This window comes from Protopterus annectens, chromosome 13.part0, assembly GCF_019279795.1.
Source record: "Protopterus annectens isolate FY-2018-M chromosome 13.part0, PAN1.0, whole genome shotgun sequence".
Lineage (NCBI taxonomy): Eukaryota > Metazoa > Chordata > Ceratodontiformes > Protopteridae > Protopterus > Protopterus annectens.
This window is the reverse complement of record NC_056747.1, coordinates 278,979,984-279,006,366: the sequence shown is the minus strand read 5'-3', so window position 1 is coordinate 279,006,366 and position 26,383 is coordinate 278,979,984.

Below are 26,383 nucleotides of genomic sequence, written 5' to 3'. Positions count from 1 at the left end.
CACACATATATATCAATTGATATAGATATTTACACACACACACATACATACTTTTATCATCTGCTGTCACAAAGCACTTCTCTCAAGATGCTAAAGCATTAACTCACAACTCAGCAAATCACTGGTATGAGCACTGCCATGAATCCTGCAGAGAGGCTAAGTCTGAGTCTTTTAGATCTTTGCAGCTGACAGATCAAGACATAGCAATTGGTGAGTTTCCAGTCAGTATGAAACTCCTCAACCATCCTCATTGCAAAAAACAAATACACACACACACACACACACACACACACACACACACACACACACACACACACATATCTATATATACTTGAACTATATATAATCTAAAAGCCAAATATTCAGTCATTAAAATTAAGCCACCCCTTAGCCAAAGCCCACAAATGTCAACTGTTAAAATGATCGACACAGTGTGAAAAGTGAGCAGCAAACAATCGTCTTTAAAAAATCGACTACTTGAAATACCTAGTATTAATGACACTGCAATGAAAGACAGCTATGGCACTGGCAGATGATAAAATACTTTCTACATTGTGGACTTAGGTAGAGGTTCAAATCTGGCAATGACAAGAGTGAGAGATTATAGTGGTAGGTATGACTGGCATATCCAACAGACCTGCTGTGTACATTTCCCCACAGTCTAAACGTATACAGGAAGAGGGTTCCCACAACTATTTCACAACCTGTGATGGACCTTTCACATATCCGCAAAACAAGTAGCATTAGAACTACCTGATCCTGGAACTTAAAACTTGCTTGCAACATAAATAAGACATGTTGGAGGGACAGGTATGTGTCTCAAAGACTCCCCATCTCTGGAACAGGCTTCCTATCCATGCAAAGCAGAGTCCATCCCTAACCCCACTCAAACGTAACCTGGGCCAGAGAATTGGAAAACAAATTCACCCCAGTCTGGGCACCTATATCTCTAATGGATGCAACCTGTAAATGCTTATATGCACCTCTTAAAATATACCCCTTAAAATAACCTCTAGCACACCAGAATTTGTTGAATACATTTGGTGAGCATGGTTGGGCTTAAAAAAGCCCCTGTGATTGTTAGCCTAGTATACACTTATGAGCCTATGTTAACACTGACACAGTCACCTTTATACACATATAACTCAGTAATAAACCAGCTCCCAGTGATTGTATTAGTTGAGTACTTGTCACACTGAAGTCTGAAGCCACATGTAAAATAAAAGATAGAAGCTGAGCAGTGTAGTATAAAATAGAAAACTGTCAATCTTACCTGTAAACAAAGTGAAGACTTCCTTTGACAATATGTACGGCCAGCATTACTTGCAATCTTTACAGTTCAATGTAGGTTACCTGTGACAACTCACAATACACAATGTATATGTGGATCTGCTCTGTGGGTGATAACCATGCTGTCTGTAAATAATCGTAAGCAATTGCAATAAATGTCCAAGCACAATAAAGATATGTCAAATAACACCAAATATCACAAAACTGATATCCTGCAATCATTCCCATAAAACTAGAATGAGATAAATGGAGCTGGTATGTATTAAATGCTTGGAAGATTATTAACATAATAATATCAACAACATCAAGTGACTTTTTTCATATGCCAAGTAAGTGTTGATTACAGAGCATTGTGTGCATATGTGATTAGGACATGCAGCTCTTTGTAGGGTGTTTTTTGTACTATGTTCTCCCTCTCAGTTGACACGCGTCTTAAACATTTAGCTGTAATAAACTGTTGCAGGAATTAATCTGCACCATAAATAACTTCACAATAACAACTGCCCTTTCAGCAGAGTGCACACTTCAAATGTCAGTGACACTTATGCAGTCATACAAATGGGCAAAGTATTCACAAATGCAAGTAGAATACATGATGATCTCTGAAGGACACTGGTCACATACTGATATATGTTACATTTTTTTCTAGGTGGTTTTATGAGTACATTCATAGCTATGCGACACTTTTTCTGATGGCATCTTTCTTGCTTTGAACCTGTAATATTCATGATGTCATGTAGATCCTCCTCATGTCCATCAAGCAAAGTGAGTATCCCCTGGTGCCATGCTTCTATGGTATGCTGTGTTTTTGGTAAGCCTTCAACACAAAGATCATGCACATGCAAAAATGAGTGTTGAAACACTGGTGGAAAATGTACAGAGGTCATGGGCTCCAGTGTTAAATTTCCACATACAACCCACAATTTATGTTTCTTTAGCATATTTTAACACTGGCAAACTGATTTGAGGCCATTCAGGTCTCAAAATAGAACATAATTCCATGGCTTCTGATGGTTGTAAAAAAGGAAGGCATGTAAGTGTGAACACAGTTTGTGGAAATTAACATCAGAGCCACACAGATTTGCTAACCAAGAGTTTAAATCTTTCACCACTTACTGTGGCAGTAATGAAAGTGACAGTCTTTGGTGGCTGCCCCTACAACATTACTAGCTATGCTTTTAATAGCCACTTGGTCATAATCACTTAACACATACTTAGGCTGTGGAATAAATTTGATGTCATTAAATATTTAAAATATAGCATTCCACATCAAAGTATATGCCATAAAAGACTTTTACTGCAAAACATAGAAACAACAAGGGAAAAGTCACAGTAGTTCCCTACATAAGTGTTAGTGCATGTATGGCATATAATTGTGTACAAGGTCTTTGTTAAGTATATGACATCATATCCACATATCACTAGTGACTGTGTTCTGCATATTACTTAATGTGGTAAGGAGTACTATTGAAGTACAGTTGCTAGGCTCAGCAATTTTTTCTATTGAAATATTCACCCTCCAAAATCTTCCATAAAGAAGGGTTGAATTCCACAATTGCAAGCTGTGCCTTACAGCAGTGCACTGCATTCTTTCTTCTAAGCCTACCCGCTTTTTCATGTACTGTTTTATGTGCTGGCACTAATGATGTCATCAGACTGCTCACATCTTCAAGACAGTCTAAGACAGTGAGTATTTCTAGGTCCTCTGACAATGAAGCACCATGTCTAGTATTACTTAGTACAGTGTAGGTCCCTCTAATTCTTGGATCAGGTGCGTGAATATGTGCGACATTTTTGCATAAGGTGTCACCATCACATGCAAATATAGTTACCACACTCGCCCTTTACACTTCAGTGTCACCTTAGGCTTGCATGCCAAGTATGGCCTGTCCTTTCTTTCATGTTCTATCACATAACAATGTCCATTGATAGACAACATGGCATTACATTTCTAAGTAGATACACATGCCTATGTTTGTCCAATTACTCCTGGACTGTTGACACTTGCAGCATCAATTTCTTGAGAATTGCCGACTTCCTCTGAACACATTCTGAAATAGTATTTTTTTGTGTGTAATTCACTTTAGTAAACAAACTTATAGTTTTGCACTGTAACACAGAAATAATATTCTTTCCTCTAACTATTCTTAGTAGTTTTTCACATCATTAAACTGACAGGAAATACTGACCTTCTGTACCCTTCATTAACTTAGATTCTGGTGACCGTTCCTTTCTTAATGCTGACAGGAGGCTTAAAACTATTTGTTTTTCATATTTCAGAGAGTAACTTATAGTGATAAGGATGTGTATAGATGCCTTGCATAAGTATCAGGTGACAACATATTGCATGTTTACATTTATCAAGACACAAACTGCTGTTTATCACTGTGAATATTCATGTATTTGACTGAATGTTGAATAAGTAAAGTAACTATGTATCACATACTGTAATTGGTTGTAAACACACAGTTTCCCGTATTAATACAAAATTAACATTTTATACCTGCAGCATTTCTTAGTTAGTCTGTAGTTAAACTTTTAAACACATCAAATCATTTTTAAGCTATACAAAGAGATAATAACTCAGAACTCCAGGATGACGTGTGCACCTGGGTACTGGCATTCTGTATAACGTCAATGGGCACATATGCAATGTTGATTTGCAAAAGCAGGTAGGCGGTACTTGTTTATGTTTTGCAGATTATATGTATTAGTATTTAAATACTAACTTCATATCATAAGAAAATATTACATTTACCTATCAGACACTATATATTGATATTAAGCATAAAACAAAGTATATAGCACAATAAATTGTTTACATTACTATTTGTAGTCAATTCATCGAGAGCTGTTTTTGTTACTTGAATGTGTATAATGATGACTGTGTTGATGTTAACAGCTGTCATTCACTGCAATGTTGTTAATATTAGGTATTTCAATTAATCTTTTGTTTTTGAAGACAATCTTTTTCGGCTTGCATTTCTCACTGTGCCAATCATTTTAACAGTCGACATTTGCATTTTTTTCTGCCAGATGGTTGTGATATTTTAATGGTCGAATATTTGGTTATTAGATTATATATAGTACTCTCATATAAATATATGTACATAGATATATTTGTTTGTACATACATTTTGTCGTTATTATATAAATGTGCCTGTATGTGAATGTATGTGCAGCTGTGCTTTTATTTATTGATATATAAAGTAGTGTAGCTAGAGTGGACTGAAGGGGTCAACTCCAAGCTTTCAAACCCAAATAAGTAAATCTCTTAACCAGATGTTACATAAAACCAAATTCAACAAGCAGAATTGACATAGGGGAAAATATCCCAGAATAATTTTCTACTAAAACACTCAAAATTGTATGCCTCTTCCCTTCCTCTCAGAAGAAATAACTACCAGCTTTTTTTGACCAGTGTTTCTCATGCTGAACATTCCTTATGTAAAATTCCTAACAGATATGCAAATCAGATGATATCTTTTATTTCTTTGTTTCTTATAGAAATTTAATTCAACAAAAATATTTTTTAATGTAATTCACTATTATTTACCATATATCTCTTAAAACAAGATTCTAACACAAATGTATGGCAGACTCTTTCAATGTGGAACTGTGACTAACATGGACATTTGAAGACTCAAAATGAACATAACTCCTAGTGAGATGCACTTGAGATGTATAGATAGCATTCCAATGGCAGATAAATTGTTTTGGCAGTAAATATACAAAGTACAGTAGCACTGTGGGTATGGGTCTTTAGTAGTACTATTGGCCTACAGTGCTACGTAACATCTGTGCTGACAGAACTACTGTACTTTGTATCACACTGCTAGAACAATTTACCCAACAATGGAGTGCTGTCATAGATTAAGCTTCAGCAATATGGCAATTTCCCACAAAACCACAATTTTTTTATACAGAAAATCCACAACATTCCCTGAAAATCTGGGCACTTCAGAGGCAAGGGAAATCCCCCCAAACACACACACACATATACTTCGCTCAACATCCACACACTAAACTATACCCAATCGCACTATTATTGCAGTCACACACGTAAATACATACACAGTCAATCTGTTTTCACTCAAGCATACATCAGTCTTGCAAACCAAACTCACACACAGTCATTGCAGCAATATCAACACTCATACATGCACTCTCTCCACATTTTTTTTCTTACTTCACACAGGCACAAACATCTCACACGCTAGTGTTAAACCCATAGAAACACTCACACATGGAATCTCTCCACTTTTTCAGTTCACACAGGTACAAACATCTCACACATCAGCATTGCAGCCATGCCAGCAAACTCTTCTGAAGCCCTACTAAATTCTACAAATCCAAACCCACCCCCTACCATCCATTCCTAACCAAACACAATCCTCACAAACTTATTCCCCTTCTCTCTTACCTCTGCTTAGCAGGCGACATTCATCCCAACCCAGGACCAAACATTTCTCTAACAAACAACCCTAGCTCCAACACCAAATCCACCAGTAAATACTTTAAATTCCTCACCATCAATGCCCAAAGCTTAGCAAATAAGCTTACCCTCTTTCATGCCAGGCTCAATCATAATATGTCCAAAACCTCCTCCTGCACGAACGGCTGGTGCACGGCTTAAAAAAACAAACCAAAGTTAAAAAAGAAAAGCCAGCAGTAAACTCTTGGAATCAGGCAATCTTCATTTAATGTCCAAATTCAAGACAGCAACATAACATAACAAACCTTCATCAGCAACCAAACATGATGTACAAAATAAAGACAAAAACTAGCTTCCTGTCTTGCAACTTATATAAACTTCATAAAGGAAGCATGGAATGCCCACTAGTGCATCAATAAAATAGTGCACTAGTTCAAAAATACATGAAATGTGTTACAAATGAACCCAGTTGTCCCCATTGTTTAAATGAGTATATAAACCCAAATTTAACAACAAAAATATAACAACTATATGAATTGGATGCCTCAAAAATGATCATTCAAGCCAGGGGGAAATAAAGCCCCTAGTTTGATGATCCACATTTTCTCTTTATAAGTGAGCTTATCATGTAAAACATGGGATTGTACAAGTCTGTCCTTGATGTGATCAATGACCTGTCCTCAAGGATTTACATTTGTATTTACATAAACAGGACAAGCTTAAAGATAATCTGAACAAAAATCAGAGAATGTGTTTGGAGAAACTGATTAACAACAAAGACATTGTTGTTCTTTCAGCGGACAAGGGTGGAGCAGTGGTGGTCCAGGATCTGGGGGACTATGAAGCTGAAGCTGATCGTCAGTTATCTAACCATAATTATTATCAGGAAATGCAGGCAGATCCCACTTTGCAATTTAAAAAGGATGTCGACAAGTTTTTGGATTTGGCTACAGAGGAGGGCATTATTAATGATGGTGTGTGTCATCAACTCAAGGTTGATTTTCCTAGCAGGCAATATATCTATTTTCTCCCGAAGATCCACAAAGACCCCACAAGGCCACCTGGGAGCAGGCAGGGGTTCCCTGAAACAATTCCTCACATTATATCTAAAGCCACTTTTGGCACATATACGTTCTAGAATTCAAGATACTACACAGTTCCTATCCATTATCTCTGAGACCCAACTAGAGTCCCATTGGATTTTATGCACCTTGGATGTCACCTCCCTATATACCACTATTCCCCATTGGGCAGGACTTTTGGCCCTGCAATATTGGTTGGATAAGGTTAATATCTATAAGCCTGGTTTTAATACCCTCTTGGTATGCATGACTGAACAGGTCCTGATTCACAATGTGTTCTTTTTTAAAGACAGGTGTTTTTGGCAGACACAGGGCACTGCTATGGGGGCTTCTTTTGCCCCCATTTATGCAGACTTATTTATGGTGTATGTGGAGGACCAGGTAATTTATGACATCAGTCACAATATCTATATTAACAAGATGGATATTTGGAGGAGGTATCTTGATGACTGCTGGATGGTGTGGAGAGCTAGTGAAGAATTACTTTTTGAATGCCTTGAGTATCTAAATGGCAATATATGGGGGATTGAGTTTAAGTTGACATTTTCTAGATCTGAAATTACGTTTTTGGATGTTTTGGTAAAAAGAACGGACACCAACACTCTTGAGAGTGAGATATTTAGAAAATGTCCTCAATTCAATACCTTATTACATGCCACTAGTTTCCACCCCCAACATGTCATCAAGAACATCCCCAAGTCCCAATTCCTTCGTGTTAGAAGGATTTGTTCCAGTTCCTCCACATACGGCCATCACAGGAGGGATCTTATCACCAGGTTTAAAAGTAGGGGTTATGTAAGGGGTGACATTACGAGGGCTAATTGTTTTGCAAATCAGCAAGATAGAACTGATCTATTATTCTATCAAAATCAGGATCATGTCAAGTCTGATTTGCTTAGATTGGTTACAACTTATGGGAGGAATACAGTTGGATTCATGAACATTATCCGTAAGTATTGGTATCTGTTAAAATCGGATAATGTCTTAGAGAAATATGTAGGGGACCAGTGCCATTACTCATTTCGGAAAGGGCGGTCTCTTCTTTTAGTCATTACAAGAAGGTTTATTACAGAGATACATGTTCCATTACCCAAACTCACCTTTTTACAGGCCCTGTTTTTGGATGCTATCCATGTGGTCATTGTACCTACTGCCCTAGGGTGTTGAAATGTCAGACTTTTTCTTCACAAAATTGTCCACAAGTTTATGATATATTATGTTTTACCAATTGCAGTACATCTTGGGTGATTTATTTGGCCCAGTGCAATTGTCGAGCTTTCTATGTTGGACAAACTTTTTAAAGTTAGGATAGGGGAACATCTTAGTGGTATTAAAAACAAAAAGGGGTCCAGTTCATTATATAAACACATTTCTAAACACCCTATGGGCAATTTTTGTTTTATGGTCATTGATCACATCAAGGACAGACATGTACAATCCCATGTTTTACATGATAAGCTCACTTATAAAGAGAAAATGTGGATCATCAAACTGGGGGCTTTATTTTCCCCTGGCTTGAATGATCATTTTTGAGGCATCCAATTCATATAGTTGTTGTTATATTTTTGTTGTTATATTTAGGTTTATATACTCATTTAAATAATGGGGACAACTGGGTTCATTTGTAACACATTTCATGTATTTTTGAACTAGTGCACTATTTTATTGATGCACTAGAGGGCGCTCCATGCTTCCTTTATGAAGTTTATATAAGTTGAGGACAGGAAGCCAGTTTTTGTCTTTATTTTGTACATCATGTTTGGTTGCTGATGAAGGTTTTACAACCATGTTGGTGTATGGTTATGTTATGTTGCTGTCTTGAATTTGGACATTAAATGAAGATTGCCTGATTCCAAGAGTTTAGTGCTGGCTTTTCTTTTTTAACTTCAGTCATAATATACCTGACATTGTAGCCATCTCTGAAACCTGGCTAAAACCACACATAACCGACCCCCCAGCTATCAATCTCTCCGATGTGGTGTAGCTATAATCTACTCCAATCATTTGTCCATCACTCCATACCCTAACCCTATCCTTTCCTTTAATAATGCTGAACTTGTAACTGGTCTTCTAAAATTCATCATCTCCCTCTATATTCCTCCTGGTAACAACACCAATACCCTGGAAAACATCCTGTCCTGGACCTCCTTTAATATTAAACTTGAAACCTATATTATGGGTGATGTAAATATTGACTGGCAAAAAATCATCGACCCTAATCCTACTATTTCAATCAATCTCTTCAGTTTCACTCAACTCACTAACTCCATTACTAGGCCCAACAAAACCAACCCTCCAGGCTCTATCCTAGACTGGATCCTGGTATCTCACCCTAACAAAATAACAAAATCTGGTGTCACTCCTGACACATTAGGAGACCACCACCCTGCCTTCACACATAGAGCTACACCCTCTTTCTCACATTCCCACCAACTCTTACATACTCGCAACCTCGCTAACTTTAACCCTTTTACCTTTTCTGACTACCTAGAACCCACTTGACTATTTCAACTCTACATTCTTAACTGTCCTAAACTCCCTAGCTCCTATAAGAACAAAAAGAGTTAAAGCTAAAACCACCCCATGGCTTACTAAAGAAACCAAAAAAATTACGCTACAAAGAGACAAAACCTGGAAAAGCTATCTCCAACATAAACAGCCTGTATTGTTACTTAAATACAAACAGCTGCAAAACCAAGCTAAAAGTCATTAAAGATACAAAATCCTACTACATCAAACTCCAAAAAAATCATGCAAAAAACCCCAAACAATTCTAGAGCTCTATTAATTCCCTCCTCAAGCCTGGTACAAAAAACAATCCATGTCCTGATACTAGTAAATCTGAACAAGAAATCGCTGAACTATTCAACACCTTCTTCATCTCGTCTATTGCTGATCTAATCAAGACCTTCTCCAACAATAACACTCCACCCCCTTCTGCTCAAGCTTCCTCCTCCTCCTCTCCTACACCCCCTACTTTTGAACTTAAACCTGTATCCACCTACCTTATAAAAAAGCTTCTCTCCAAACTTAAACCTTGCACCAATGCCCCCGACAACATTCCTTCCTCCTCCTTAAAAATTGCCTCTGACGGTATTGCTCTCCCTATCAGCATCCTGATAAATAGATCACTACTTGAGTCCTATGTACCCATACTATGGCATTCTGCATTTATTCTACCACTCCACAAGGGTGGTGAAAACTGTAATGTTTCCAATTTCCACCCTATAGCCATCCTCTCACCAATCTCTAATCTTCTTGAAAAATGCATACACCTGCAGCTCATGCCATTCCTTACTGAACAACAGCTACTCTCTCCTATCCAACATGGCTGCCGCCCTGGACACAGTACCAACTCAGCCCTTCTATCCTTCTTAAATTCTGTCAATCTAGCTCGAGACTCTGATAACATAGTTTCAGCTGTTCTACTAGACCTATCTAAAGCTTTCGATACCATCTCCCATACCCATCTATTAAATCATCTATAGAATCTCTACATCTCCCAAAAAACTCTTTCCTGGTTCTCCAGCTATCTTTCTGACAGGTCCCAAGCTGTCAAATGGGGCCAGGCCTCGTCCATTGTCCTCCCCACCCCTACATGAGTACCTCAAGGTTCCATACTAGGCCCTTTCCTATTTAACATCTTTATTAACGATTTCTACAAAGCCATACCCAATACCAAAATTGTCCAATACACAGATGATTCCACTTTGATCTGCTGCGCCTCTAACCTATCTGATCTTCAGTCTCTAACTCAAACTGCCTTCTCAACTATTGAAAACTGGATGCACCAAAATCACCTCTCACTAAACGCTAACAAAACTAAGATTCTTCTATTCACTCCCATTGATAAAAACTCACTTCAAATTACCAGCCTTAACAATTCTATTATCAAAGTCGTTCCCTCTGCCAAACTCCTGGGGGTCACCATCGACGAACACTTAAAATTCAATACTCACATCCATCCTAACATCAGGAAAACCCACATAAAACTCTGCCTACTCTACAGAAACAACCACTTCCTCACTCCCTCCACCAGACAAACTTTGGCCACTACCTATCTCCCCCCATCTCTTTTCTATGGCGCTCCCCTGCTTACCAATCTATCTTCCACACTCACCTTCAAACTGGAAGTGTGCTACAACAAAATCTCCAGATTCGCTACCAAGGCAAAATCCTCCTCCCATCGCTGCACCTCTCTACACTCTTTAAATTGGATTGAACTTCCTAATCAACTTGACTTCCTCCAAATTATCACAGCCCACAAATTATTATTCCAACCTACTAGCTGCCCTGCATTATCTAATATCCTACAACCATAACCCCCCTCCTTAGAACCCTTAGATCTACTCACTAAAACCTTATAATCGTCCAAAAACCCAAGCGCCCAGCTGGTCAGCTTCTACTCTCCTTTTCCCTAGCCAAAAAATGGAATGCCCTGCCCTCTACTCTGAGGACCTGTGACAATCCACACACCTTCAAAACACAACTTCATTCTTACCTGTTTCTTCACAGGAAATGTAACTGCACTCTTCAACTCATACTCCCAAGCTCTGCTCCTCCTCCTCTCCTGGTTAATCTTCATACCTTCCTAATTTCTCTCATATACTTAGATTATAAATGTAACTAAACAGTAACATTCAGCCATCATGCTGTATGCCTGTCTTTCTCTTGAAATTTTTTAATAGTTTTGCTGTCTTTACTGAATGATATCTGTTTTGACTGTAATACTACCTGCTGATTGTTATTCTACCTGTTGATTGCAATGCAAATATTTTTCTTGTAATTCTCTATGTAATGTAACTTTGTATTATGGAGCTTTTCTCGCCGGGCCTCCACTGAAAATGGGCTCTTGAGCCCAGTGGACCTCCCCGGTCACCAAACTGAAATAAATAAATAAATATAAATAGTAGTTATACGTATATGCAGACATAAATCTGCAAAGCGCGGTTAACTTGTTCTGAGCTTTTTAAAGTCATAGGACCAGTTAACCACAAAGAAAGTGTATGTTGTTTTTGTTTTGTTTTGTTTTTTTTCCTGCCAAGGCTTTGGTGGGCTACAGAAAAGGCATTGGCCAGTCAGACTGTGGTCCTCGGGTCGCCCATTGGGCAGCCTTGGCTTAGAAACTTCTGCTGTTAGCTGTAAGCACAGGATCCCATTCTGAGAAAAGTTATGGACTTCTCATTACCATAACTAGCTACTGCATATCTGCGTTTACTAACTGTAGAATCAGAGAAAACCTTTAATCGCCTCTTTTCAAGGAAGAACCAGGAAGAAAACTGTTTAACAAAGTATAGATCATAAGGAAAGAAAACAAAAAGATATAGAAAATGATGAAATCAGGATACAGAGCATTATAAATATGCAGAGTGTAAGAAGTACAGGACAAAATAATACGCATACACATTTAATTAAACCTGCCACAGCAATACAAAACTTGTTACATAACTATGCTCTCAGGTACACAGCAGGAAACAGGAAAAATAACTTATAAAACAACAATCACAAATATCATTAATTATAAGGGATCTGTACAGTAAAGAATGTGAAAGCAGTAAGTCGTGCAGCAGAAAATGTATTCATGAAAATACAGGACTTCTGCTAAATAATCTTTTTCACCATTTTACTTTTTTTTTATTAACTAGATGAGATACACTAAATATAAGTGACTGTTTTCAGAAGTGACCTGTGGAATTTGGATTTGTAAGCCAAGAAAGGTATATACAATGAGTGTTTGGATCTTAGGCCAGTATTATAAGGCTTACAACTCATTTCCTTCATGCCTCATGTTCTGCTGTCATACATTGTACTTATTCATTGCTAGTTTTAATACTTCTGTTTGATTACACAATCATTTATTTACTGTTTTTATTGTATACTTTTGTAGTCTGTCTCTAAAGAGGCATTCCCTTCACAATTACTTTGCTGAACTGTGAGACCACATGCAATAAGAGATTTCCTAATGCCTAATCTGATAAAAACACAAAATTAGTTTACTTTAAACTATAGGTATATACCAGCAAAGTTTTGTCATGTAAAAGTTTGCACATATAGTGATTATATACCTTGTACCCACACACGACCTGTAAATGGTTAGTTGTGATGACTGTACCATGCGGGTAAACAAATGTAAAATACAACTGAAATAAATAAACAAACCAGTAAACAAGCATGCAGAGTAAGATTGTAAAAAATAAACCAGCTCTCCAAAATGCCATATATACAATTTCAGAGCCAACTAAAAAAAATGCTTTTACTTTTGTAAATACAGAACTCTCCTTCCACCCCCAGGTGAAACAGATGGCCAGTTTTCCCTGTTTGAGGGTAAGTAGAGAGACTTCCTTTTCCATAAACCTAAACATTTCTTCTGACATTCATTGTTTGCAATTCATGATTTTTTCTCTCTCACACACACTCCCTCAGTCTCTTGTAATAGATATTTTTGGCAACTATATCAGATTTTGATCATAAAGCTGCCAGGCCTTGATGAAGGGTTAGATTTACTTCTTTACAACAAATAACTCAGCTCACTTCTCTATCAAAACAATTATTTTACTGAGGAAAAACACATAATCAACTAAAAAGTGAGTTCAAAGATTCGAATGCTTGTTACACTCTCATGCAGAAAGTACCTCTTGAAAACATTATTGCTACTGGCAAGAATGCCACTTAAATTCCTGTAGCATAAATGAACGTAATGAATTTACTCAAACATCATATCAATGTCTTTGATGTTTCAGTTTTAAACATGGTTTGAAACATATTCATTCATCCATTCAGACAGTGGCTTTATTTGCCCACAAAAAACATATTTGCCAAAAATACTCTCTAAATGTTGTCCTTGTGTAAATATCTCTTTCCCAAATTTTATGACCCACAACCGCCAACTCCTGAAACATGAATTTATGATATTCATGTAATTCTGATAAATGTATATATACGATGCATTAGTTGAAATCTTATTTTTTATTTCATTCAGATGTTCCACCACCTTATAACTTCCTTTTGGTGTTCCTTTACATAATACACTGGGCATGGATCACAACCAGCTGCATATATAACACTTGCCTCAAAGTTCTAAAAACAATTATGCTTGGCTTAACACAAGTCTACTACGAAAAATCATGTTTCATGTAAATGACACAGGATTATTCAAATCCAAAACATATTAAACTTTGGGAGGTCAACAGCAATACTCCCAAGGCAGCAAAATACAAAAACATTCTTTTTTTGTTTGTTTTATTTGCAAGGGAGCAAGTCCCCCTGCACCCCTTGGTATGGGGCCAAGCCTCCACTATCTATGTGTGTGTGTGTGTGTGTGTGTGTGTGTGTGTGTGTGTGTACCTATCTCTCTCTCTCTCTCTCTCTATATATATATATATATATATATATATACACACACACACACACACACACACACACACACACACACACATATACATACATATATAAAATGTGGTACCACACTAATATGGTTGATTTTGTTTAATTTTAGGCAACATAGTTTGGTCTGCTAAACAGATGATAAACAGGAGTGTAAAAACACTCAATTTCCAGAGTTGGGGAACCTACCCTTTCCCTTGTATTGTGCAATGTCAGAGTTAGTATATTTAATTAGCAGGGTGTATTTTTTCCTCTTGATGTTTGTGTTGTCAATGTTTTGTTATCAAAATTAGTGACATTTAGGTCTGTCAATCTTATTTAGTAGACCCACAGATATATTAGGAAATGCTGACATGCAAAAATATCAGCATTCATTGTCAGTGCTGTACCCGCGGTGGTGGTGCTGCAGTAGCGTTGTCGCCTCACAGTAAGACGCTGTCCGGTTCGATTCTCAGCTAGAGTGTCTTCTGCGTGGAGATATGTGTGAATGAGCGTACCTTCGTTGAAGGTTGTGCATCAGGGCTGGTAACTCGGCACATAAATATCAACTACCAATCATTAGCGGACAGGAGTTCCGCTGTGGTGACCCCTAACCGGGAAAAGCCGAAAGACACAAACATTGTCAGTGCTGTCAGCACACTTACCCAAAACTGAAAGTGTCAAAATAAACTGATCAAAAAGGAAACAAATATTCTCCTTCACAAATCAGTGTTGGGAAAAAAAATCAGATTGCAAACTTTTAGACACGTCTGAAAAGTAGTACTGATAGAAAAGGGGCTTTGTTAATGTAATGTGTAGGGTTGGGTTACAGGTGGGGTAGAGTTAGGGTTAGCACATATGAGTAACTGTGGGGGTGAGGGGCTTCATCCAAATATATATTTACCATCACACACTTCTTAAACATTCTATTTCTCATTTTGAATTCATCATTGAGTTTATATACTTCCTTATCTAAACATGAAATAATATTAGCATCTTTCAAAATGTTAAAACTCAGTGAATGGTGGTGTTTCTTAAATATGTAAAAATATTGAAAAGTTACTGTAGCACCCCTTTTACTGAAATGTTGTCAATAAAATTAGTATTTGACTAAAATACCAATACTACAAAGCCTGAAAGCATACCACTTACAACCTGCAGACAGGAAGAAAGAAAAATAGGAACAAAGGCGCTTGAAACGTTGGTGCATCCAGCCAAAGTCGGGTCATTTAGTTAACATAAAATCTGAATACCAAATAGCATCTATATCTCTTCCTGCACTCAGTAGGAATGTGGGATACGCCTCAGAAACGTGTTTAAAAAACAAGGATGACAAAAATAATGGCAAAGTATAAGTACATTATGAAAAAGACAGTGTAAAATCAGTTCATACCTCTCAACTGTACAGATTTTCGCCTCATAATTTTGGTCCATTTTCCATAAAATTGTGGTTTTTCTGGCAAATCGTTGGCAAGTTATTAATGACTGAAGTCAGAAAATAATGACAGACATTTGAGTTTCAGACTTCATACCCTTCAGAAAATTCATGCTGACACAAAACCTGATATTCTGTCAACTTTCAAAGTTTGTAAGAGCAATATTTAAAAATTGTCACCCCATTATTTATGGCTTTGTCAGATTTCTTGCCCTGAGAGGATAAGGGGTATGCAGTGGACTAATGAACTGTATTGCAAACTTCTTCCACAAAAGATCTTTTATTTTTGCTTCCGAAAATGAGAGAGATAAGACGTGTGTCCTTCTTTAAGTTATTGGTGCAGCTGGTATGTTGGTCATATGGTGTGGCTTTCTGTGTATTCAAGAGCTTCAAATATCATATGTGATGACGGGAATTCAATAAATTGTGTGAAAAGGTAAATCAAATCTGAAAATACAGACATACCTCCAAAATTAGGTACATCACATGCAGGGGTAAATCAGGCCTGAAAATAAGAACATTCCTTGAAAGTAGGTATAGCTGAGACCTCTGCCTGAGATAAGTACATTTTGTCACTGTGTTGCAGCCGGAACTCTCCACAACCTTCCAAAGGTATCAAACGTTTTATTAAGACATAAAAATGTTTGAAAAGTATTCATTAAGCGCTTTCATCCCCTCAGAACGGGGACTTAAGAATACATGCCTTCTTTTAAATCCAACATTTATGGCCCAATATGTTGATGACATCACAGTCACACAAATGCACTTTGTTTAAAAAATTCAACTTAAAAACACATAAACATCTGTACCATATTTAATACACTTGAAATAAACTTTTCTAACTTCATGGACATTTTAAACATAGCCTTTTGTCCCTAGCTCTCTTAATTAACAGGAGTTTTACAGAAATAACTTCATTTAAACCAATACCCTCCCATGCCTGCAGCTTGATCTGCAATTTGACTTCTTTTCTTCCATTAAATTTCTGTAGTCCCCCCCTCTAGGGTTAACTAATACTTTCTCTAAGATCCCAAAGTGGAACCCCTGAAAATTCCCACAAACTAAAGAATGCCTACACAGTACATTACTATTATTCTTAGTGGATATCTGATATATGTGCTCATATATCCTATTGCGTAATTGCCTTTCAGTTTTGCCAACATAATATGCTTGACATCCCTTACACAGTGCAAGGTATATAACACCTGAAGTGTGACAGTTACCCTTAACAAATTCTACTTTTGATTTGAGGGTATTTTCTAAAATAACCATTTTACAATCTACTATGTAGCTACATTGTGAACAGAATCCAAACTTTATAGTGCCATCATACTTATTAGCTTGTGTGTTCCTCACATGTTCAAAACTTTCTTTTATGTTTACCCGTTTTGCATACATAAGAGGGTCTCTCTCCTACAACACTTCTCAAATCTGGGTTTCCCCTGAGAATGGTCCAATTTTTTTCCAATATGTCCTTCACTTTCCCTACCTTTCCCCAGTATGGTAAAATCAGCCTTTTCAAAGTTTTTTTGTCCGTGAAGTGACTCTCTAACCATATTAAAATTTGCTAACGGGTTTGAATCTCTTACCCCATTCCCTTCTAACGTAGTCCACATTTTCCTGAACCATGCCCTGTGGGTATCTTCTTTCATAGAACATCTCCACAACTTTCTGTAATTCATTCTCAAGGTCACCAGCCGAAGATGTCATTCTAGCAACCCTTACCATCTGGCCTTTCACAATACTGGCCTTTTGATGGGAAGGGTGACTACTAGTGTGTTCAAGGTAAGAGTTGCTGAATGTGGATTTTCTATATATTTTAGAAGTAAAACCACTTGAAGTTTTAAAAATATGAGTGTTGAGGTAATTAATTGACAAAGGGTTACTTGTGTGGGTAAATTTTAAGAAACTAGTAGTGGAATTCAGGTACTTAAAAAATTCCTCCATTTTATCTATGGAACTATTCCACAGAATAAAAATGTCCACAAATCTTACGTATAATTTGACATTTTGAAAGTACTTGCATCTAAAGACTTTAACTCCCAGTCAAGGAAAACCAAGTTTGCAAATATGGGAGCACATGAGGCTCTCATAGCAACACCTTTGTTTTGTTTGAAGTATTCTCCTTCAAAATATATATAATTGTAGTATAAAACTATCCCCATGAAGTCAACTATTAAATTTACTTTCTCATTAGAGAAACCTGACATTTTGTTCAAACAGTTGGCAAACATGTCTCACCCTACTTCTCTAAGGATACAAGTGAATACATCCAGTACATCGATGGTCAAAAAAATCAAATTGTTCCCAAAGCTCTTCCTTAATTCTACTCCCAAAGTCCCATGAATCTTTTACTAAATGCCCCACTTTATTCACAACTTGTTTTAACCAAAGGTCTATGGTGACACCAGAAAGGTAAGTTTGTGACCCCTGTCCTGCTACTATTGGCCGAAATGTTAAATTACTTAACCCCTTGTGGGTTTTCGGAATCCCAAAAATGGTAGCTACTATAGGGTTCTTGACTTTCAAAAATCTGTAAATTTCAGTTGTAATATGCTCATCTAAATGGTATTCTTCCAAATAATAATCTTATAATAATATAATAATTACATTATTCCCAAAAAATCCTAGAGATGTTACATGACACTAATGTATATACCCATGTTTCACTTAATGAAGTTAATATTAGTTATTAAAGAATAGATTACACAAATTCAGGCAAGACTCGGATTCAAAGTAAAATCCCTAACTTCTCCAAGAGTGATGCCTATGTACAAAGAAAAGATAACTGGCTTCAATAATTGTCTAAATAGTTGGTGTCATTCCAGGGGGATCCACTATGCTCATCAGTCCTAGTTGTTTTGCCTAGGGTGGTCTACACCACTCATTCCAAGGCTTCCACAAACTAGCTAAAGCCTTTATTGCTGCCATATTGCCTTTTTAGGCAGAGTCTAGCTGATGTACATCTCAATATAAGTAACATATCAAATCCAGACCAGGATCATAAGTAGCACTGCTCAATGCCAGAGGTGTAAACAACAAAATGCCTATCTCGGACATTCTCCTGCATTTGAAGTGCATCCATGTCGGTGCCATTACTGAAATTTAGTTTAAATATTCAGAAATCATTCCCTCTATAATTAGGTTTTGTGCATACCATGTTTTTAGACCCAATGGCAGATGTGGTGGCATCTCCATACTTGTTAACAATCATATTACCTCTAGGCAAATCCTACGGACCAACAAACAGAGACCATTACACTACAAATCACATCAAACAAACCCAAATATCAGTTTATAGCCTGTTGTAGGACACCTACTATGTCCACTGATGGTCATGTAAAGTTCAATGTGCTCCCCTTAAACTAAACCTCCATTATTTAGGGAGAATTTAGCTACCCATCTATAAAATGGAGCATCTATTACTCAAATGTATGATGCACCACAGAGTTCTTAAATTTCATAAACAAAAGCTCCCTGGAACAGAATGTTAACAAACCCACTATAGGACATAATATTCATGACCTGGCCTTTATGAATATAACTTCTTCATGTACGATTCACCTGCTATCTCCCTCCCTTGATAAGTTGGATCATAATCTAATGACCTTCACTATTAGAAACTTTAAGACCAACGATACTGATATCTCAGAATTTGAGGATTTCAGACATAGAAATCTCTTTAAATTCTATGATGAACGTTCATGATTTATTTATTCCAACATAACCCCTGGCATCACCCCAGCAGGAAATTACTCAAAAGAGTTTTGTGCCCATTTAGATAAATGTATAGAACCGGCCGTGCCTCTGAAACCTAAGTATAATAGGAAGTATAAAAGCAAGCCTCACTGGTGGTCCACCAACACAAGTAAATTGTGATAAAAGGAAAAACCTCCTTAAATGATACAGCAGATCTAAGGATCCTCAAATCATGGATAACAGAAAAAAAGTACTGAAAACTTAAAAAGCTGTTTGGAATAGTAGGCCATAAACTGAGGTTAGCATTTGAAACTAAGATTAACTACAAATATTTTTAGTTACATTAGAAAACTAAGAAATAGTACCCAAAATTGCTCAAAACTTATTCAAGAAGACACCCCCTATGCTGACCCAGTAGACATTGCCATCATACTGGCTAACGTCACCTCAGAAATGACTATTCAAAGCCCACTTATTCCCAAAATCCTCAGCCTTCCCATCATCACCAAAAATCATGCACTAAAAGTGCTCCCAAAGTCTAAAAATACTTTTTTTTCATATGACAAGTCTTGATACGACAGGGTTATTTTAAGGGGTATATTTAGGCTTGGGCATGGGTGGTCAAGCATTTACAGGCTGCCTGTTTCTAATAAAGACATAGCTGCCAGACCAGGGGTAAATTTCCAATTCTCCATCCAATGGTCCAAGTTACACTTTAGGTGTGCATGGAAGAACTCTGCTTTACATAGATAGGAAGCCTATTCCAGAAAAGGACTAGTCTCTGAGACACAAACCTGTCCCTCCAACATGTTCTATTTATGTTACAGATGAGGTTTAGGTCCCTAGATTAGGTAATTCTGATGACATTTGTTTTGAGGATGTGCAACAGGTCCATCAGAGTGGGATTAGATGAAACTTTTTAGCCCAGGCATAGATTGCTTCTCAGCAATCTGAAGGAGACCAAGTACAGGGGTAGGGCTTTGAGGGGGGCTGCATAGGACATGTTGTTTATTTCCTGTAGTCTTTTAGGAAGGATCCTCTGTGGGAATTACAGTTGTTGCATATGCCTGGTCAGGTACATACTGAGGGGGGCATTATACTCAATGATTTGTCTTATGAGGGCTGAGTACAGCAAAACAATGACATTCTTTGACCTAGATGTCGTACCCTTGCTTATAAGTTGCCCAAAATAGAATGATTTCCTTAATACTGTAGAGATATGATGGTTAAAGGCCCTGTTACTGTCTACATGCATTCCCAAATCCCTGACCAGATGGTCTAATCTTAAGGGTGTATTATCAGTGTGGTGGTTTCCAGGTGTAGCCATTTCCTCAAAGGATACTATTATGCATTTCTTGGTATTGAGTTTTAGATTGTGCCTCTGGCACCAGTTATTGGTCTGTGACAGGCCTTCTTTGAGGATATGTTTGTCCTTGGGGGATTCTATGACTGTGCCTAGTTTGCAATCATCTGCAAACTTGGTCAGCCAGAGGCCCTTGATGTTGGCCTTGACTTCAGAGAAGTAGATGCCAAAAAGATGCCTCCCCAGACCGAGCCTTGAAGGACAACGCTAATAACTGGCCATTTTGTGTAGGTAGACTCCACTATCCTAATGTCTTGGGTCCTATTGTTGAGCCAGGTTGCTTTCCAGTGGGTGACATAATGGTTTATGCCTAATTTTGTGAATTTATCTACAATGCCCAAGTAGGGTATTGGTCAAATGCTTTGGACAGATCAAGTTAGACAGTATGCACTGTTTTGTCCTCATCCATTGCTTTGGTGACTTTCTTGAAGAAATCCACCAAACTGAGTAGGCATGACCAACCCTTGATGAAACCAAACTGAATTGTACCCAGTGCTTGAAGGTTTCCTACGTCATTATTTATCATTTCCACAATAACTCTTTCTTTCCATGGGTTTGCATATGAGACTAGTCTGACTAATACTTGTGTAGTTTCCCGGGTCAATAGATGGCTCACCTGAGCAGAGGGATGCCAGTTGCTGGAGTTCTCCATTTGCTTGGAATGAAGCCTGTCTGAAGGCTACAGCTAAACAATGATCTCATATCTGATAACACACCAGGATGTTTAATAAACAGTATCAAGCAAGTCCTGGCACAGCCAGTCATTAAACCTGAGTTTAGCCACTGGCTTCATCCGTGAAGTTTGGCTCACATCAGCAGTGATGTCACTCCACAAGAGTGGCCATATCAATGACTCCAGGAATTACTCCCATCAGCCTAAAGAGTCTCCTATGCAAAGCCATGGGGTATATTATAACTGACCCAATTAATTATGACATTAAAGGTCTCATCTTCCAAGACCAGCAGCACTTTGTCTGTGTTAAGAGCAGACCCTGTCTAATGAATCTCTTTAACTTCTTTGAAAGTGTAGCACAAGCTATTGATAGTAACCATGGTGTACACATTGCATATCTTGACCTGGGAAGGCCTTTGACACTATACCCCATGATAGCACAGCTAGTAAGTTAAATGCATTATAAACAAATCCCCATGTGGAAATATGGATAGCAAATTGGCTAAAGGACAGAACTCATACAGTGCAGGTAGCAGGTACCTCATCAAAGAGTATGAAGGTAACCAGTGATGTTCCACAGGACTCTTTGCTGGGACCCCTTTTGTTTGACATTTACTTTTCTGACCTCCAGACCACAAACCAGGACCTCTGTCTAACCAAGTCTGCTGACGACAGCAAATTGTGGGTCATTGACAAGTCACCCTTTGACACTTTAGCCCTACAATGAAAACTTGCACTTGTAAACATCCTGTATTCTATCGATGGGTTTAAATTAAATGCTAAAAAGTGTAACATAGCTGCAGTTGGTAAACCATCCTTTCCAACATATGACATAGACAATACCACACTCTAAAAATGAGAATGTTTTTGGAGACCATGATACTTGGATTAATAATTCACTCTCCTTTGATCATCTTGTAACAATAGCAGTCAGCAAGTCCTACTTAATGCAGCTGATCACCTAGGAAATATTGTCCAGATCTAAAGAAGTCATTGTCCCCTTACATTCAGCATTGATTAGGTCAATTATTGAATACAGTGCCCCCTTTGGGATGCACCTAGCCAGACATATCATCAAACAGCAGACCCACAGGTTCCTAACTAAGAAGATCATTAGATTAAAAATCCTAAGCTACCAGAAAAGACTTGGAAGCACTGTTCCTTTATTAGTGTCTCATAGATCCTGCAGAGAGATCTGTCCCTTGCTTTCCAAGCTATTTGGGATCCAGCAGTCCACAATCTTTTGTATCTCCACAAACTGAATAGTCTCATAAATACTAGAACAAGGGGTTTAAATGTTCATTTAGCAGATAAGTGAATCAATGTGGTGAGATTGGTTCTTTACATAGCACTTTCCCCAACTTTGGAATAGACTCTTATTGTAAATTAGGTAGAGTTCTATATTATCTTCCTTCAGATGGGAACTGGAAAATTAGATAGGTATTCACAAATTTATCAGTGGCTTTACTGGCCTGATCCTCCTCGAAAGAGGAGGTTCAATCTGAAGGTTGATACTGGCAAGGTGTAAGTGGTCACAAAAGTTGCTTGCCTTATATCTCCTATGATCTTCTGATCCTATAAAATAATGAGTTATTTCTAACAGTATTCAAGGCAGTAAAAATAAACTTATCTTTCCATCTAGATATGTACATAAATAGGAACCACTTTAGCACTCATGTTTGTCCCTTTAAACTATTTATAATAATTTCCATTAAAGCAAAAAACATAAGGGCAGTATTCAAGAACATTAATTTCAATATGGTATAGTACTAAACATCAAGCATTCTGTAATTTGACATGGCCTGCAACTGCTTAGCTATGTACAGTGACTTGCATAGTACCAGTATTCCAAGAGAAGGGTTACATAGTAAATTAGCACAGCTTTATAACTGGGAAAAGTCCCACTAAAGAGCAGCAGTGAAGGGGCCACACTACTATGAATCTGTGAGTAATGAGACAAGAAAGATAAGGAAGCCATCATGTGGCAATAACCGTGTCTCACCAGTGACACATTTGTGCATTGCATGATGTTCATCATTAGGCAGTAGTGGTGCACTAGTGAAAGTAGTGCCAGTTTGGAGCTGTAACACTATGGGCTTTGGAAGCGCCATATATGAGTATAGTGTGCAGCTGTCACAGTAGCCCTGATAAACACAGGGCCAAGAATGCTTGCACTGCTTGGATGTACAGTTCAATGCATTATGGAAGCAGTTCAGAGACAATTCCACTAAATTATCTCATTAGCATAATTGCTGCGCTATGATATCCATATTGTGGGTAACCACATTAAGACAAGGAAGTCAAGAATAGGAATTTACTTGAGAAGGCTTTGAACTTTAACACAGCAGTGACAAGGCTTGAGGCTTAATTGAAGTGGGTGGATGCCCGAGGTGCAGTAGGTCATAGATGCAGCCCATCTGTTGGTACCCAGCATAGAACATATCAGGGTTGCCATATATGTCCCAAAGTGCTATGCTGTCCTTACTGCAGAGCCCATCGAGCCCTGAAATTGCATGACCATATGGTGCACATGACCAGTGTTCACTAAGTGGCAGCTCCACACCTCCACTTGATTGTGTAATCCTTAGCATCCCATAACCTGCTGTCTACTTGAGTGGCTACCATATCCATCTACCTGTGATCCTAACCATTATGATAACATTGTTCTCAACCTGTCACTGTAACCCAAACCAACTGTGCAAATGATGATGACTGCACCTAGCCCCACCCTCTAGCTTGTGAGGGTATGGTAAAGTATGATGCAGAGAGTGGCCATTTGCTGGAATAAAATTCATAACCTAGGTGTGATGATGCATACACCAGTTTTATTTTATGTTGTTTCTATCACCATCCATAGTTTTAGAATAGATGCCACCTTTTTGCTCATACTGCAATGTATTGCTCTCACCTCAGCCTTGCAGGAGGTGCCACTTCAGCCAGTTTGTCCAATGAGCCTACACCTGCCTCCTGACCCTTACTACAGTAGGTCTCTCACGCTGTACTGTGCACTTCCTATGTTGCATCTGCTTGCATACTACCATGCTGTGGAATATGGCACACATCATGCACATCTAGCTGTAGGTCTCTGGTGACTACTGCAGTGCCACCAGCTGTTTCTAAGTAATGGAAGTATCTGTTTAGGCATACAGTTTTCAATATATTGTATGTACCAAGCAGTGTGGTGGTGTATTTCATCTCAACCATGGCCTGGGGATTTTAATGGGGGGAGTATCCACAGCCCAAGCGCATACCCAGCATCACCCACAACACACAACAGTGAACATCATTATATGTGATGAGCTGCCTGTCTGTCTGGATGAGAACTGTACATCCCTGCCTAGGTAACAGCACTGATCAACTAGATGGCCCTATGGGAAGTCACCCTGCATCAAGCACTAGAAGAGGTTGCACATGTGCCAGATGTGAGAATTAGAGGAAATGCCTGGGTGTTGCATAGACACATTGTATGTTATGCCATGTGCATTGCATACAATCTATACCTTCTGGATGATTTACCAAGCACAATATGATCACGCAAGACCTTGATAGTGATGGGGTGCAGTCAATGTCAAAGGATCTCAAAGAAAAGGACTATGTTGTACAATGCCTACACAGTGATTTTTTTTTTCTCCATTGGTGTCCATGGAAACCATATATGCTCCTCCACATACTGCACATCATGTCAAGGAACTGGTGTAGTATCTGTATAGTATCCACAAGGTCAATGCCTGTGAAATTCCTAGAATGTCCCCTGTCAGGCACTGAAAGCTCCACAAAGCAAGGATGGCTAATGATGCTGAAATCTTCACTTCAACAGGGATGAGCAGTCCACGTAACCCCTGTGATTCCATGTGTGAATAAAATGTCTACTAAATATCCTATATGATGTCCTTATCCACATGGTAGTGGTCCACAATGGCTGGTCTTGAAGGTGTTATATTCGCTGATGGCAGACCCATCTTTAACACATGCAACATCATAGACACTGGCTCTAAGAGTAGCCATTAACACTTGTTGCTCAGCAGTACCTGCTACTATTTCTAAAATATTAGTGAGACTGGAGCTCCTGACACTGCAAAATCCTGGCAATCAAAATGGATGAGTACTGGGGCTAGTAGCACTGGATTTATACTTGTCTGAATCACTGCCATGTTTGATTTTATCATGTGCGTAAACAATGAGTCTCATTTGCACAGTATTATGTAGTCATTTACATACCATGAACATCACACTATTTCTCTCTTAGCACAATTGCATTACTAAATCATCCCTCCTTACTCGTTGCCTTTCATTACACTACTTTGTTTAATGCTGTGCACAGCACTGTAATTTGGGTGAAGTGAAGGGGGCAGTTACTGGGGGGGGTGTGACTGGCAAGTGTTGACTGCTGCCATTCATTTGTGAAAACATGAGGACATTGTGGCTTCATAAATGAATACAGTCATAGCTGAAGCACTGAAGTACTTGGCGTGTGCGGTAAGTGTGATGTACCAGCAGTTAAGGGAACTGCAGTAGGCTTCAGATGAGCAAGGGAGGGTCTGGCTGTTCTACTGGTTTCGAAGATGGTATCTAATAATAAACATATTCTTTTGGATTTCTGACAAGTAAATGCATTTTGTTCACACAGGTAATCTCTAAGTGCAGTTTATTCCTTCTGCATGCAGTGTGTGAAGTGGAGTCACGTGCAATATTTATATATGTATGTATTTTTAATTTTATTAAGAAATGCCAGCATCTCCAGTGTAAGATTTAATGGTCTTAAGCTAAACATTCAAGCATTTTTATTCATTTATGGACAGGAAATCTGTAACCCACACTGCCACAAGTCAGAATGGTTTCAAGTAGGATTTAAAATGTTTGTGAATTTTTAGAGTACAGAAAGCAGGGGAATAATAAGATTATTGTTGTAAAAATACTGATGATTTGTCTGTACTATATAAGGTAGTATTTATGTATACTAAATTAAATAAACATGCTTGGTTTGCATGTTGTAAGTCATTGTGTTTTTGTTCCTTATTCCCCTTGTGGTCTGGGTTGTGCCTGA